The sequence below is a fragment of the Nymphalis io genome, chromosome 20 (genome assembly GCF_905147045.1).
Source record: "Nymphalis io chromosome 20, ilAglIoxx1.1, whole genome shotgun sequence".
NCBI lineage: Eukaryota > Metazoa > Arthropoda > Insecta > Lepidoptera > Nymphalidae > Nymphalis > Nymphalis io.
The window spans coordinates 1,715,885-1,730,369 of NC_065907.1; the positions used below are offsets into that span (position 1 = coordinate 1,715,885).

At 31.7% G+C, this 14,485-nt stretch overlaps 1 protein-coding gene across 5 annotated transcripts in view; it reads left to right on the forward strand.

The window, feature by feature from the left end:
• LOC126776469 (atrial natriuretic peptide receptor 1) overlaps positions 1-14,485 on the forward strand; it is a 271,011-nt gene that overhangs the window by 154,181 nt on the left and 102,345 nt on the right. Inside the window, exon 1 of one of the 5 annotated variants that reach the window (XM_050498999.1) lies at positions 1,227-1,374. The exons of 1 other annotated variant lie outside the window; for it this stretch is intronic. The gene's annotated coding sequence lies outside the window, so the exon portion shown is untranslated. Of the gene's footprint in view, positions 1-1,226; positions 1,513-14,485 lie in introns of those variants that run through there. 3 more of the 5 variants (XM_050498997.1, XM_050498996.1, XM_050499000.1) reach the window with 3 other exon arrangements.

Here is a 14,485-nt window from a genome sequence, read left to right on the forward strand (position 1 = left end):
ATATTTAGTGTGGTGTTCCAGTAGAAAGGGTGTGTGAGTCAGTGTATCTACTGGTACAGCGGATATTACATATTAGTTCCCAAGGTTGGTGGCGTATTGTTGCGCTTATGTTTAAAGGCGATTATGACGTAAATGGTCACAAAAATTAAGCGAAAAAGCAATGGAATATAGATTCAAACGGATTCGACCACATTCCATTTTTGATTTGATTCCGATTATCTTTTTTCATTTTATCATCCTTTTTTAATAAATATAGTATATGTACGTCCTCAAACTTTTACTTTAATCGATGTGGAATATAATAAATCGAATTAGTAAATTAATGCTAATAAACATAACTGGGATCTCTATAATATTGGTATGATTCAAATAAACCTTTATTACTTTAAATGTAATTATCTAGTTTCAGAGGATTGATTCCACATGAATGATATACTTTTATACGATTATATACTTTATCTAATATGTGCGCGTACGGATAATTATGATTGAACTTGTCTAATTACAGATAGCTTTTATATCTCAATAAAAACATAGCATTGCCAAGCGTAATGATAAAATATTATGACTTTAACAAAGACGCACATACATTAAAACTTTTTAATTTATATTAAGAAAAAATCAAATTTATAAGAAGTAGACTTTAGACAATATTAAGCAAAATAAAAGTCCATAAATGTCCCACTGCTGGGCTAAGGCATCCTCTACTATTGACGTGAGATTTAGAGCTTTATACTCTAAACTAAGGAACTAAGATGATATGTCCTTTATTCCTTTGAGTACACTGGCTCACTCACCTTTCAAACCGAAACACAACAATACCATAGACCATCTGGGTTTCATATAAACAATATACTGGATGTATATTGTTTATATGTATATATTATATCAACAATTTAAAAACGTTAAGTTATTCATCTAGCTTCCCAAATGTTCGTTTATACGTACGTTCTTGGTGCGTCATATTAAACTATAAATAAAAGAAAAAAAAACTGAAACAAAAATCTCGCACAGACTCGTTTTTAAATAAAAATAGGTATGCATATCGACATTTAAATGTTTGGATTAAGAACCTTTTGGATTCCTTTTGTATTAAAATGAGAAATAAATCAACATATCAAACACAAGATATTAAAATTAGCGCCATGTTTTATGGCGTTTTTGTATGTTAGCTCTTATTCCGTACAATCTACTGAGTTTACTGCTTAACACAAAGTTAGTTACAATTTCGCCGTCAGAGCGAGTGCACGCGTTACGTAATATTTTGCGCGGGAATCGTCGGTACGTCAAACTGTGTGATAGACTACAAAAAAAATATATATTCGAAATTCAATTGTGTTGGTTACAAGTGTGAAACGTGAGCAATTTGTGATTGTGAGTTTGTGAAAAATAGAATTTAAAAATATTAACAAAATAATAATTGAAAACCTCGAAGGCGATCATCGTCTAATAACTTTACCGGGTTTAAAAAAAAACAGCTGTTCAAACGACGGCTGCCTTCTCGATTATTATGTTAATTCAAACACATATTTAAATTTTATTCTTTTTTTAGATGTAAAAAAAAACGACATTAAAAATAAATTCATATTATTTCATTTTCTAGTTATATTTCAATCCTTATATACGATATATTTTTTTATATATTTTACATACAATTTACATTTTCACAATACTGTTATTTTTGCATATTAAATTTTATTAAAACATTATAATTAATTCAACAATTGCTAATGTTCTATTAAATCGCTCATTCATTTTTGTTAAATATCATTTTATTTGAAACTGGCTGTAGATTTAATAGTAAAATATATCTTTTTAATTAAATATATATGCTGCCTTAGTCATATAAAATAAAACTTTTAAAAACAGAACATTATTAAAGTTTTTGTATTAGTAATGAAATATATCAACTGTTATTGTCATTAAACGCTTATATAATTCATTTGTTCGGCAAGAATGTAAATTTATAATTAAAACCTTTTTTTTTAAATAAAACAGTGCTTGAAGCAAATTTCACACACACATGTATATATTACATCAAGCACACCTGTGTACGTTTTGTAGAATTTTATCGGAAACGTTTGACATTTCAGCTTTATGAAAAACAGTTATCTATATTTAAAGGAACTTGAGGTTCACTTATTCTGATAAGCAGAGTCAATGTTTATTATACCAACGTTATTTTAACATGCTATTTGTAAAAAGTCATTATTATATATTCACCATTATTTATTTTTACGGAATACTAGTTTCGAGCAAAGGCTTCGCCCGCGTATGATGGGGGTTAAGGTGTTATGTTCAAGTCTTAGGTTAGCCAATTTAAACATAATAACATAAACGTTTAAATTATTAGATAGCCTGCATATGTCTAATTTCACTGAAATATTGCCGCATGTGTATTCCACCAACCCGCATTAGAGCAGCGTGGTGGAATTACCTCTAAACCTTCTCAAAAAGGGAGAAGTCTTAGCCCAGTAATGGGACATTCACATTAGATAGCAGTGATAGTCTAATATAAAAAAAAATATTGTGTTGATTTTGGTAATTCCCAAATAGGTATATTATTAACTTAAACAAGGCAGTTATTTTGAAATCGCAAACGGAAACTTCAATTTTATTTATTTCTAAAACTGTTTAGTTAAGATAATAGCAAAAATACGTATGTGTTTTTTTTTGTTGCTATAATTTTTGATAGACTCAACCGATTTTGACGAAATATAGACTAAACGGTACCTTGGAATATTATTTTTAATTTATATTTGCAATTTACAGCCCTCCTGTAGATTATCCTGGACAAAAAGACAAAAATAAAAATAGTTGTTTTGGTATTCGTAATTCGCATACAAACTTATTAACTAAAAAAGAGGCTGTTATTTTGAAATACAACACTTAAATTTTATTTTTTTGTAAAGATAACGTCATAACATATATACGTCACAGTATTTACATTCATTAGAATATTGATTATTTCTATATTATATGTACAGGAACAAAAGTATGAAATAAAGAGAATCACCAAGTTTCTGACTTCGCTAAGTCATCATCCAAAATTAGTTATATTATTTCACAAGCCATTAAGATATTTCATGGTATTCATAAAAAAACTACCTTTTTATTTGTTAGGACTTTGTGCCAACCCGTCTGGATAGGTACCGATAATGATATATTCCGGCTAATAAGAGTCTAACGATAGACTAAAGGGATCTTAAGTTCCTAAGGTTGGTGACGTCAATTTAAGTTTAATATTTCTTACAATACCAATGTCTTCGGTCGTGACCATTTACTATCAGCTCATATGACAAACTACCAACGAATTTAAAAAAAATCTGTATAGTTCTATTACCAGAGAAACGAAGAAAATTTTCTATCAGCTCCAAATTCCTCAAATTCGAATTTAGACCATTTTACTAATATACATAGTTTGAAAAAATAATAAAGTTCCCCATATTGCTAATATCAGAACGCTAGTTGATATAATACGATTACGACATTCTCGTTCTGAACAACATTATACCTATATCATATTTTTTAAATGTATTTTTCCTCTTATTCTAAATTTAAAATCGTTTCTTAGCGCAACACGCTTAGATTATTATTGAAACCTTTTTTTTTAAATAAAATAGTGCTTGAAGCAAATCTAACTGTGTACGTTTCGTAGAATTTTATCGGAATCGTTTGACATTTCAGCTTTATGGAAAACAGTTATCTATATTTAAAGGAACTTGAAGTTCACTTATCCTGATAAGCAGAGTCAATGTTTATTATATCAACGTTATTTTAACATGCTATTTGTAAGAAGTCATTATATACTTACTATTATACCATATAGATTTAAAAAAAAATATACGAGCAAATATACCATTTACCGTAAATCATAATAACTCATAAAAATCGGAATCGCGACAAGAATTACATGGTAATAGGGCTTTGTTTTATCCGTCTTGGTAGCTTCATCACCCACATAATATATTATACGGCCAAATAGCAATACTCAGTATTTTTGTGTTCCGGTTTGAAAGGTGAGGTGATCTTTAATATTATAAAGAGATAAAGTTTGTTTGCCTATATGATTTAAATTTCAAAGCTTATATTCAGATTTCAAAAATTCACTTTCAAATTAGAATGAACCTTCAGGATGAACAGAATGTGACAAATAGAATTCATCATTGGCAACTCGTGTAGGCCAATAGTTTTACAACGTAAGTCGAAAAACAAAAAAAAACATCTGCGTGAACGTTTCCTTAATAACAACCATACGAATGCTTGAATGGTGTTTGAATGTACACATTAACAATGCTTGAAATAAAAGTCCGCAATGACGCCTATTTTATATATTTCTGTTAAGACGTAAATATTGAAATAATATGATTGTACTTGTATAAAAAAATATTATTACGATGACATATTTTAAACTAATTTTAATACATTAGATGATGGAGTCAGATGTCAGATAAGTCAGATAAGTCAGTCAGATGCACTCAGTTTATGGTTATTATTTATTTAATTAATTTTATATATTTTTTAACACTGTCATACGATAGAAAAAGTGCAGTTGGTTTTGAAAATGAAAAATGTAAATAAGTTTTACTCAGGTGGGCTTTTAGAAGTACTTTAAAGCTACTTGATACTTGTACTAGAAAGCTACCAGTTTCGGAATCTAGATTCTAAAGAAAAAACCAGAAAGATACTTGGTAGTGACTGTATTTTATGGATTAGAATATTAGGGCTTAGTGCAAGTTCATTTGAGTAGGTAGGTACTTATCATAATATATTCTATCACCAAATGTATTCAGGTTTGAAGGGTAGGTGAGCCAGTGTAACTACAGGTACAAGGGACATAACATCCTATTGGTTGTGCATTGGGTATGTTCGGTCTGTTTAATATTTCTTACAGTGCTAATGTCTATAGGCGGTAGCCACCACCACCACTTGGCCACACAGATCGCTTGTCAGATCATCTACTTAATACAGTTTATAAAAATATAATATATAATTATCAAAATTCTCAGTTACGATTATGAATAAAAACTTGAATTGAGAATTGTTTCATTTCGTTAGTAAAAGAGGTCGTAATGGTCTTTTTTAATTTAATAATAAACAAAAAATTTAACCAGTTTTGTTAAAAAACAAATATATTTGACCCTTAAATTGACCCATAACATAAGCCCATTCATTATTTTAATAATAATGTAATATTAATATTTAAAAGCGGCACAAGCTTTAATTTGTATAATGTATACACGAGTTCTAACAGCTCTTGCGAATATCTTTCTCAGGAATAAAGACAATCCTGTACATTATTGTCTTCAGAGTAAATATTAAGTCAAATGAACTTGTAATGAGATTTGTTATTTGCCGTCTTCAGTAGTTTCGTTGACAAATATTAATAATAAAATACATTTTACAAAAGGCTTACTAATTCGAATTTATTACAAGCTTTATATGTTTAAAAAATAAATATAAGATATTTTTATTCTTGCAACATTTTAATAAGTTATTGTGTATACTAATTCGAATTTCGAAAGTTACTTATCGAAATCTTTTATTCTGCTAATTACTGACTAATAATTAAAATAAACTAGTTTGCCCGCGTCTCCGCACGCATTTAATCGGGATGTTAGTGTTAGGGTGTTGATATAGATATATAGGTGTAATACGTCGTTGGTCTAGTGGCTTGATATAAGGCCGCAGACCCGGAGGTCCTGGGTTCAATTCCCAGGTTGGGCCAATAATAAGTTATTGGGTTTTTCTGTCAGAAAATTCTCAGTAGCAGCTCGGAGTCTGGAACTTGGAAGTGTGAACACTCCCGTGCCTCGGAAAGCACGTTGGTCCTGCGCCTGAACTCTTTCCGGTCGTGTCGGATTGCCGTCCCATCGGATTATGAGAGTTAAGGAATAGAGAGTGCACCTGTGTTTGCGCACACACTTGTGCACTATAATATCTCCTGCGTAGTTGGCTAATCTCTCTTGAGATTGGCCGCCGTGGCCGAAATCGGTCTGGAGGACATTATTATTATAGGTGTAATATATATAAATACATATATAAATAATACAAATATATAAATTAGCAAGACTTTAGCGACGGCCGTAGAATAAATAAAAAAAATTATTAGGTTTCTATCAAGAAAATTTCCGATACTTTAGATATGATATGTCATACTCGAAACACACGATAAAACTCCGAGCATAGCCCTCTCAATTGTTCTTTGAGTGCCCTTAAGCCTTATTATGAGGCCCTTAGTGAGCGACCATGTCTCTGATCCGTAAGTCATCACTGGCAACACACACTGGTCGAAGATTTTCGTCTTGAGACACTGCGGTATTTTTGATGAGAAGATATCGCGTAGGAAATATTTCACCAGTGCATGTTTGGTATATATAGAAGTTCAAATTTACAATGATTAAATTCATGAAAGTAAACGTAAACGGTGTTGAGTATAATGGTTAAGACTTTGGGATCTTATTCAGACTGTAAAACTCAATTAATTTTGAACTATCCGACCCCGGGTTTGAAACCAGGACCTTAGAGCACGCGATCTTATAAGCTAACCACCACATCAACGGCAGCAGCAGTCAATAGGTGATGTATATGTGCATATTCCAGAAATTTAATTGTAAACTGATCACTTTTATTAGTTTGGTGAACGGCTGTGAATAAATTTTACGATGCAAAGGAGAGCACAACCTTTGTTTCATTAATTCTCTTGATAGCCTCCGTATATGACCAGGTATTTATTGATAATAGTGTGCCGGAAACAGTGAAACTCCAAATGGGTCGATAAGATGAGGTTAAATATTCAAAGTGTGCAATCACCTTTCCCTTTTAAATCCAATTTTCTCGAAATCCTTTTTCAAGTCGCCTCAGTACAACACAATGATTGCCATCAGTGTCTATTTTAAACCAAGCGTTAATCAGTTTCGCAATTAATTTTCATTAATTGATTGAAACGAAACGAATATACATATTGATATGTATATATATTTATTTATATAAGAAAAAAACGTTGGTATTGTTAAAATAAACATACAACGGTAATATTTTAGATGTACAAAAAAAAACACAGACAATATTATATAATTGATATTATCATGTTAAATAAATATCCTGGGACATCATTCACACACGGCCATCTGATCCCAAACCAAGCAGAGCTTGTACTATGGAAACCAGACAAGTGATATACTACATATACTACTTTTCTTTTGTAAATACATACTTATATATAGATAAATAGATTAATAAACCCAGACTCAGGACAAACAGACATGTTCATGCACACAAATGTCTGTTCTGGTTGGGAATCGAACTCATAACCTTCGGCGTGAAAGGTAAGTCTACCAACCACACCAACCAGCCCGTCTGTTAAAGAATTGTAATTAATAAAAGTGATTATAATATAGCTTAAGTTTTTTCTTAATAGTTCTCTTTGGTGGAATTTAGATAGCGAACCGGTCTATTCGCTTCTATGTGATATTTACAAAATATCGTATATTTATAAAGATATAAATTTAAATATGTAATATTTATTAAGACTGGCAATTGAGCTGATGATATGTGTTTAGTCCATAGACATTGGCACTGTAAGCATAATAACCATTGGTAATCCACACTAACCTTGGGAACTAAGACATGTCCCTTGTGCCTGTTGTTGCACTGGCTCACTCACTCTTCCACGTAGAACACAATATACTATTACTAACAGAATATAGTATTACTCTTGTGGTGGGATATGTGATGAATGGGTGGTACCTAAACAAGGGTGGGGTTAAGCAAAACCAAGGCCCTACCGCCAAGTAAATAATCATCGTTAAATTGTCGTGACCGTTGTTTCATATTACACCTAACAGATTATAAATGTCTGAAGCATTAGGAACGAAGCATTCAATTCAATTTACAATATATTATCTTATTCAATTAGTTATTGCGTATGTAAATTTTGTGCATCTCAGAAACAGCTCCAACTATTTGACACAAACTTTGTATTAAGATAAGGTTTTACTTTTCATCTATATAGGTCTTTCTTGAAATCACGATCGAAACTCAGTCGCTAATTCTGACTCACTCATTTTACAATAAAACGCCCAAAAATAGATATTGATATTAATATTATAAAGAGATAAGATTTAATCTTTTATATGTTTGTTTGTAATCGATATTTTGAAAATTCTTTCACCTACCAAATTTATAATTTTCATTATCAGTGTAATATATATATTATAAGTAATGTATATGTTATAGTATTATTAGTAATAATATATATATATCATAGTATAATAATATATACATTATAAATTGTGTTAATTTAAATTATTACAGATCAATAAAATAAATAAAAAACCAGTCGGATTAAAATAATCTATGAATTAAATGATTATATCAGACCTACATCTCATAATATAATAGTATGCAACCTCCAAAATTTCATGACATTGTACTTAATCGACAAACAAACTAAAATTAATGGTTATCTTTAATTGTATAAATCAAACGTGATTGGTATATTGTTTCTTTTGCCGTTTCAAATAATCGGCAGAAGTTCATTTTTTGTAATCCAAAATTTTTAATATTGAAACCTCTTTCGTCAATTAGAATTTAAAATATGTTTTTTATAGAAGGTGTAAATTTATAAACAGATTTTGCTCTTGGATTCGCACGCATAGAAACGGGCTATCATAAATCGTTTATATCGTAATAACTCTACTGATTTATGCAGCGCACACAAGTGAAACTCCCAGATAATTTTTTCTATATCTTCAACAATCATTGTTATATTTCAGCCAATTTATAGGGGTTTAAGAAACTTTATTTTCATCAAGAAATACATTCACTAACATGAGAACATAATATTACTACAACAATTGCCAAGCGGCGCGACAAAGCATCATGTATACATGATATTATTAAATGATAGAAAAATACAATTTCGAGGAGGGTATCTGTGAAAACTCTGCATTATTGTCGATAGACTAGTCTTATCGTAAATGCACGGATTAAGTACAGCTAGGAAATTCACATAATTTATAATATATATGTTCAATATTCGATACTCAATGATAATGAAAATTATAAATTTCGGTAGATGAAAGAATTTTAAAAATATCGAATACAAACAAACATACAAAAGATTAAATCTTATCTCCTTATAATATTAATATCAATATCTATTTTTGGGCATTTTATTGTAAAGTGAGTGAGCGAGAATCGGCGACTGAGTTTCGATCGTGATTTCAAGTCCTATATATATATTCATGACCTATATAGTAAAACCTTATATTAATACAAAGTTTGAGCCAAATAGTTAGAGCTGCTTCTGAGATGCACAAAATTTACATACGTACGTATATACGTATTTACTAGCGTAGTGCCACAGAGGGAAGGAACAGGGAAAAATGGTGACTTTTTCGCTGTGAAAGCGCACCTATGTTTTCTTGGCGTTGAACTCAACAAAAGGCACGTATCTTACCAACCACGCCAACCGGCTCGAACTGTAAAAGAAAAAGTGTGGGAGATAGCACAGATCCTTGGGGGACCCCAGCATTCACTACATAGAATTGTGAAGCGCAAACATTAACTAAAAAACAATGGCTACGCTTGTGTATTGCTCATCAGCAACAGCAGTGACGCTAGCAGTCAGATCATTCCCACTGAAGCAACGTTCCTTTCAAGGGACTGACGCATAGAAATTGCGCATACCATCCCAATCTGCTGACTTATAATGACAAACGCGACGTTTGCATACCGCTGGAGGCAGCAGCTTGGCCTGTAGTGCTTTGGTAGATATAAGGCTGTGAGCCGAAGAACCAAGTGGAGCTCGAACCTCAACCTGATATTCCACCGGATGAGAAGTCAGCAGTAGCTCCAGTAGAGAAGGCGTTTGCCCATCAATGTCTGGGATCCTAGTGGGCTGATCAACCAGTTTTCCACCAACCACTGGACCATCATACGTCGCGGCAATGGGCGCTCCGGCTCTGGCTGTACGCTGGCTGACCTCGAAACGCGGCAGCAAGCAGCCACTTCACGAGTTTTTACCATGCGTATGGTGGTACCAAGCCAGGCGAATGATTGACACCGTACCACCAGATGAGCAGATGGTCGGTCAGTTATCCCTAAGTCGCCTCTTACGACACCCATGGGAGAGAGAGGGGCAGTGAATTGTATTCTTTCTCCGTCACTGCACGTATATTGAGAAAATTTGTATAAAATTTCTACAATTTCTACAATTCATTCACACAGAAAAAGCACTACTTATAATAAAAGATATAGAGGTAGAAATTAGCAGCCAAAGCTTTGTCTTCGACTTGATAAATCTCCCAGCTCCCTTTACAGAGAGCGCAAAATACCGTCATTGGGGATTAGCTTTTTAATTCTATTAAACAATTACACTACGGAATTTATTTACATAAGTCACATGACATAATTTTTTTTTTTTTTGGGTTGCGCCTATTTTGTTTATCGTGAACACAACGTTAGCGCGATTCAGGAATCAGGTATGCTTTATTTTGTCACAAATACTACTAGGGATGTTAATATTTCACCTATAAAATCTTTTGTAACTTTACAATTTGAATTATCGAATTGTTTTGTTATTTTAATCATTTCATTATACATAAGGTGAGCTAAACAAGGCCACACCGTACGAGTGTTCTAAAAATACCCAATGACATTGTCTTCGCAGCTTAGAGAAACTTGTTTCTGTAGGACTATTTTGGTTATCAGCTATCGGCTTATATGTATTTATTTTTTGGGTAACGGTATTTAATTTTTTTTAATTTCATTTTAAAGATTTTTGCAATTATAATGAAATCTTTGATAATTCTAATTTTAAATGTAAAATAATGATATTTTTTTAGTGTAAATAGGAATTTATACATAATAATAAAATATATACTAATATAACTAGAATTTTAAAAAGAAACAAGACAAACATATATAATATTTGTTGTTTATTTACAATAAAATAATTTTAGTCAGTGAATTAATTTGGAAATTCCCATCTGAGATTATGTTTTTATGTGTATTATATAAAATACATTTATTTTTCATGTATAAACATGACTGTACATGTATATGACACACTCGATACATACATATAAGGCGCGATGTAAGTTTAGTCGAAATTACGTTCGTTTAGATATAAGTTTTAGAAATAGAGGCGCATACGCCTAATTCCTCACAATGAAAAATAGTCGTTTATTACAAGCACGCCAGTTTCGCGCCGGCCAAAATAGTTTGTGCGTAAGCCTACGTGTCCGATTCATACTATACCAGCGTGCCTCTTCATTACTCACTTGTGAAATGTTGAAAACCGACTTATGGTGATATACTATTTTGATGCGTGTGTTCTTTGAAATGTTATAATTATTACGGTCAACGTCGCATATCATTTTCTGACATATCGTGACGGTTTTCCGCGTTAAGTATCAAGTTTTTTTTTTAGAATTGGCCTATACTTATTCAATCTAAATATTTTGACGTTATCAATTTATTTTTCGACAACTATCAATGCTTTGTTGTAAGTTTTTATACCTTCTTTTATTACGTCATAATACGTTCTATTAATAGAGCAAAAGCTTACATTAAGGTCACTTATAAGATACGATCTTTGAACATAAATAACCAGTTCTTCATCACACATTTGCCTGCCTTCCTATTAAAATTGAATTAAAATATACTTTATTAAGCTAGGCCCTTGCGTGCACCGTGTGCTTGAGATTTGTCAAATTGTAAAAGTTAAAATAAATTTAAGGTGACCGTTTCGGAATGTAGGTGCTACCAAGAAGAACAGGCAAAAAGCTCATTAGTTACTCCTTTCCGAGAGTTAAGTTTGATGAGGTAATTATTAACATAATAATAAATTTAATGTTACAAAATATACAATGCTCATATTTATAGATAGCCGTATCACAAATACCGAGGCCAATATCGCTTGACGAAGTGTCGTTTACATTTTTTTTCTTATAAAAATTCCTTTTCATTTGCATATATTACATAATATATATTATGAATATTTTTTTCGCACACTGATTGAACATTATTGAATGAATAAAACAAATGGATATGTGTTATTGAGCGATATGTTATAGAGAAATAACTTGTGTTTACGAATACGGACCAACAATAGGTCAAAATCGAACTGTCGAAGCTTTCATCGCTAACCTGTAAATCGTTGAGTAATTGAAATTTAAGAAAAAACTTAATTTAAAACAAGAATAAATAAGATTTGACTTAATATATTATATATTATTTACATTTTTATATAAAGCCGAGATGGCCTAGTGGTTAGAACGCGTGAATCTTAAACGATGATCGTGGGCTATAACCCGGGCAAGCACCACTGGATTTTCACGTGCTTAATTTGTGATTATAATTAATTTCGTGCTTGACGGTGAGAACATCGTGAGAAAACCTGTATGTGTCTAATTTCATTGAAATTATGTTACATATGTATTCTACCAACCCGCATTGGGGCAGCGTGGTGGAATAAGCTCTAAATCTTCTCCTCAAAAAGTGAGAGGAGGCCTTAGCCCAGCAGTGGGAGATTAACAGGCTGTACTGTATAAAGCTGGAATAAATCAAATCAATACTATATTCAAGTCAGAACACTTTCGAATGGTCATGTCACAGTTTTGTATTAAATATAAAGCTATCACCGGTTCAGAAAGTAGATTCCAACCAAAATCGGCAAGAAACTCATTCTTAATATTCTTCATTCTTAGTATATTAATGCATCGTTGACGCAAACTTTAGGTATTTGGCAATTTACAATACTAGCAAATAAATCAATGTCACACATTTATTTTAGTATTAGTTTTACAACTATTGAAAACAGTAAAATTTATTTTATGTATAGCTTATTTCATGACTTCATAGCTCCGTGGTTCAGCCAGATCCGATCTTGAATTGTTGGTTATTATGTACTGGCCCGAGATGGCGCAGTGGTAAGAGCGCGCGAATCTTGACCAATGATCGTGGGTTCAAACTCAGACAAGCACTACTGAATTTTCATGTGCACTGATTGTAATTCATCTTGTGCTTGACGGTCCATCCATCGTGAGGAAGCCTGTATGTGTTTAATTTGATTGAAATTATGTCACACATGTATTCTAACAACCCGCATTGGAGCAGCGTGGTAGAATAAGCTCTAAACCTTCTCCTCAAAAAGGGAGAGGAGGCCGTAGCCCAGCAGTGGGACATTAACAGGCTGTTACTGTACTGTACTGTATGTACTACTACAAAATATCTTAGATATTACAGCAGTGAAATATATTTATCTTTATTTATTTATTTAATACTTATTTTACAACATATAAATAAGATAAGAGAAATAGGAAACAGTCAAACAAAAAAAATGGTGCGCAAAGGCGGTCTTATCGCTTGTAGCGATCTCTCACACAAAACCTTTGGTGAAAGAATTTTTGTAAAAGAACAGGTAAGTGCATTTAAATAAAAAGGAGATACTAAATATTTAATAAACTACACATATCTACATCCCACTAAACACAATACATACATATATATATATATATATATATATATATATATATATAATAATGCAGGAGATATTATAGTGAACAAGTGTGTGCGCAAACACAGGTGCACTCTCTATTCCCTAATTATTAACATTATGGCTATTTATCGTGTTAAAATATCCAATCAACTATGGTTGAAGTCTGTCAACTCAAGGCATAACAAATTTAACATTTTCTAAATATGTCTTACTTTTCCGGTATAAAAACAGTATTGAATCTTGAAGAATAGCTGAAACCCATCTCCGGGTTCGAGAAGACGAAGGATGTTTTTGTAAATGTCTAGATAAAATTATATCCCAATATATGTATTTAAAACAATATTATTTATGTACACAACTATTTTAAATACCAAAATGGTGAGAAATGACTGATTTTAAGTGGTCACCACCGCCCATATACTCTACCACTGTGAGAAATGTTAACAAAACTATTATAACTCTTCAAACCGAAACAAAATAATACTGAGTATTGCTGTTTGGCTGTAGAATATACGATAGTGGATTGTATCTATCGAGATGGGCTTGCTCAATGCTTTAACGACATGTCATAAAGAAAAAACATGTGTCTGCCAAATCTATTTTCAACGTTAGTCATCCTTCTAACAAAGAATCTTCGCCAATTAATAAATTAAAAAATAGAGAAATTTTAAATAAGGTACTTATGAGATGGGATGATAAAAAGTGTGAAGTTATTAGTAGATTTTCATGTATGATATACTTGTGTAATTATTTTAATTATACTTAATTAACATATCTATGTAATTAAGTTAATGGAAAGGAGTCACAAGTAATTAATTTCTTGCTAGTGCTTCTCAGTAGACATACATACGAGTATATAAATTCTGAACCGGCGTTATCTTTGAATTCAAATTAATTTTGAGGTAACGACTCAAAAGTGCGACTTAATTGTACTAATATTATAGCTTGCTTGAATTATATATTTTTTTGAATAATTTT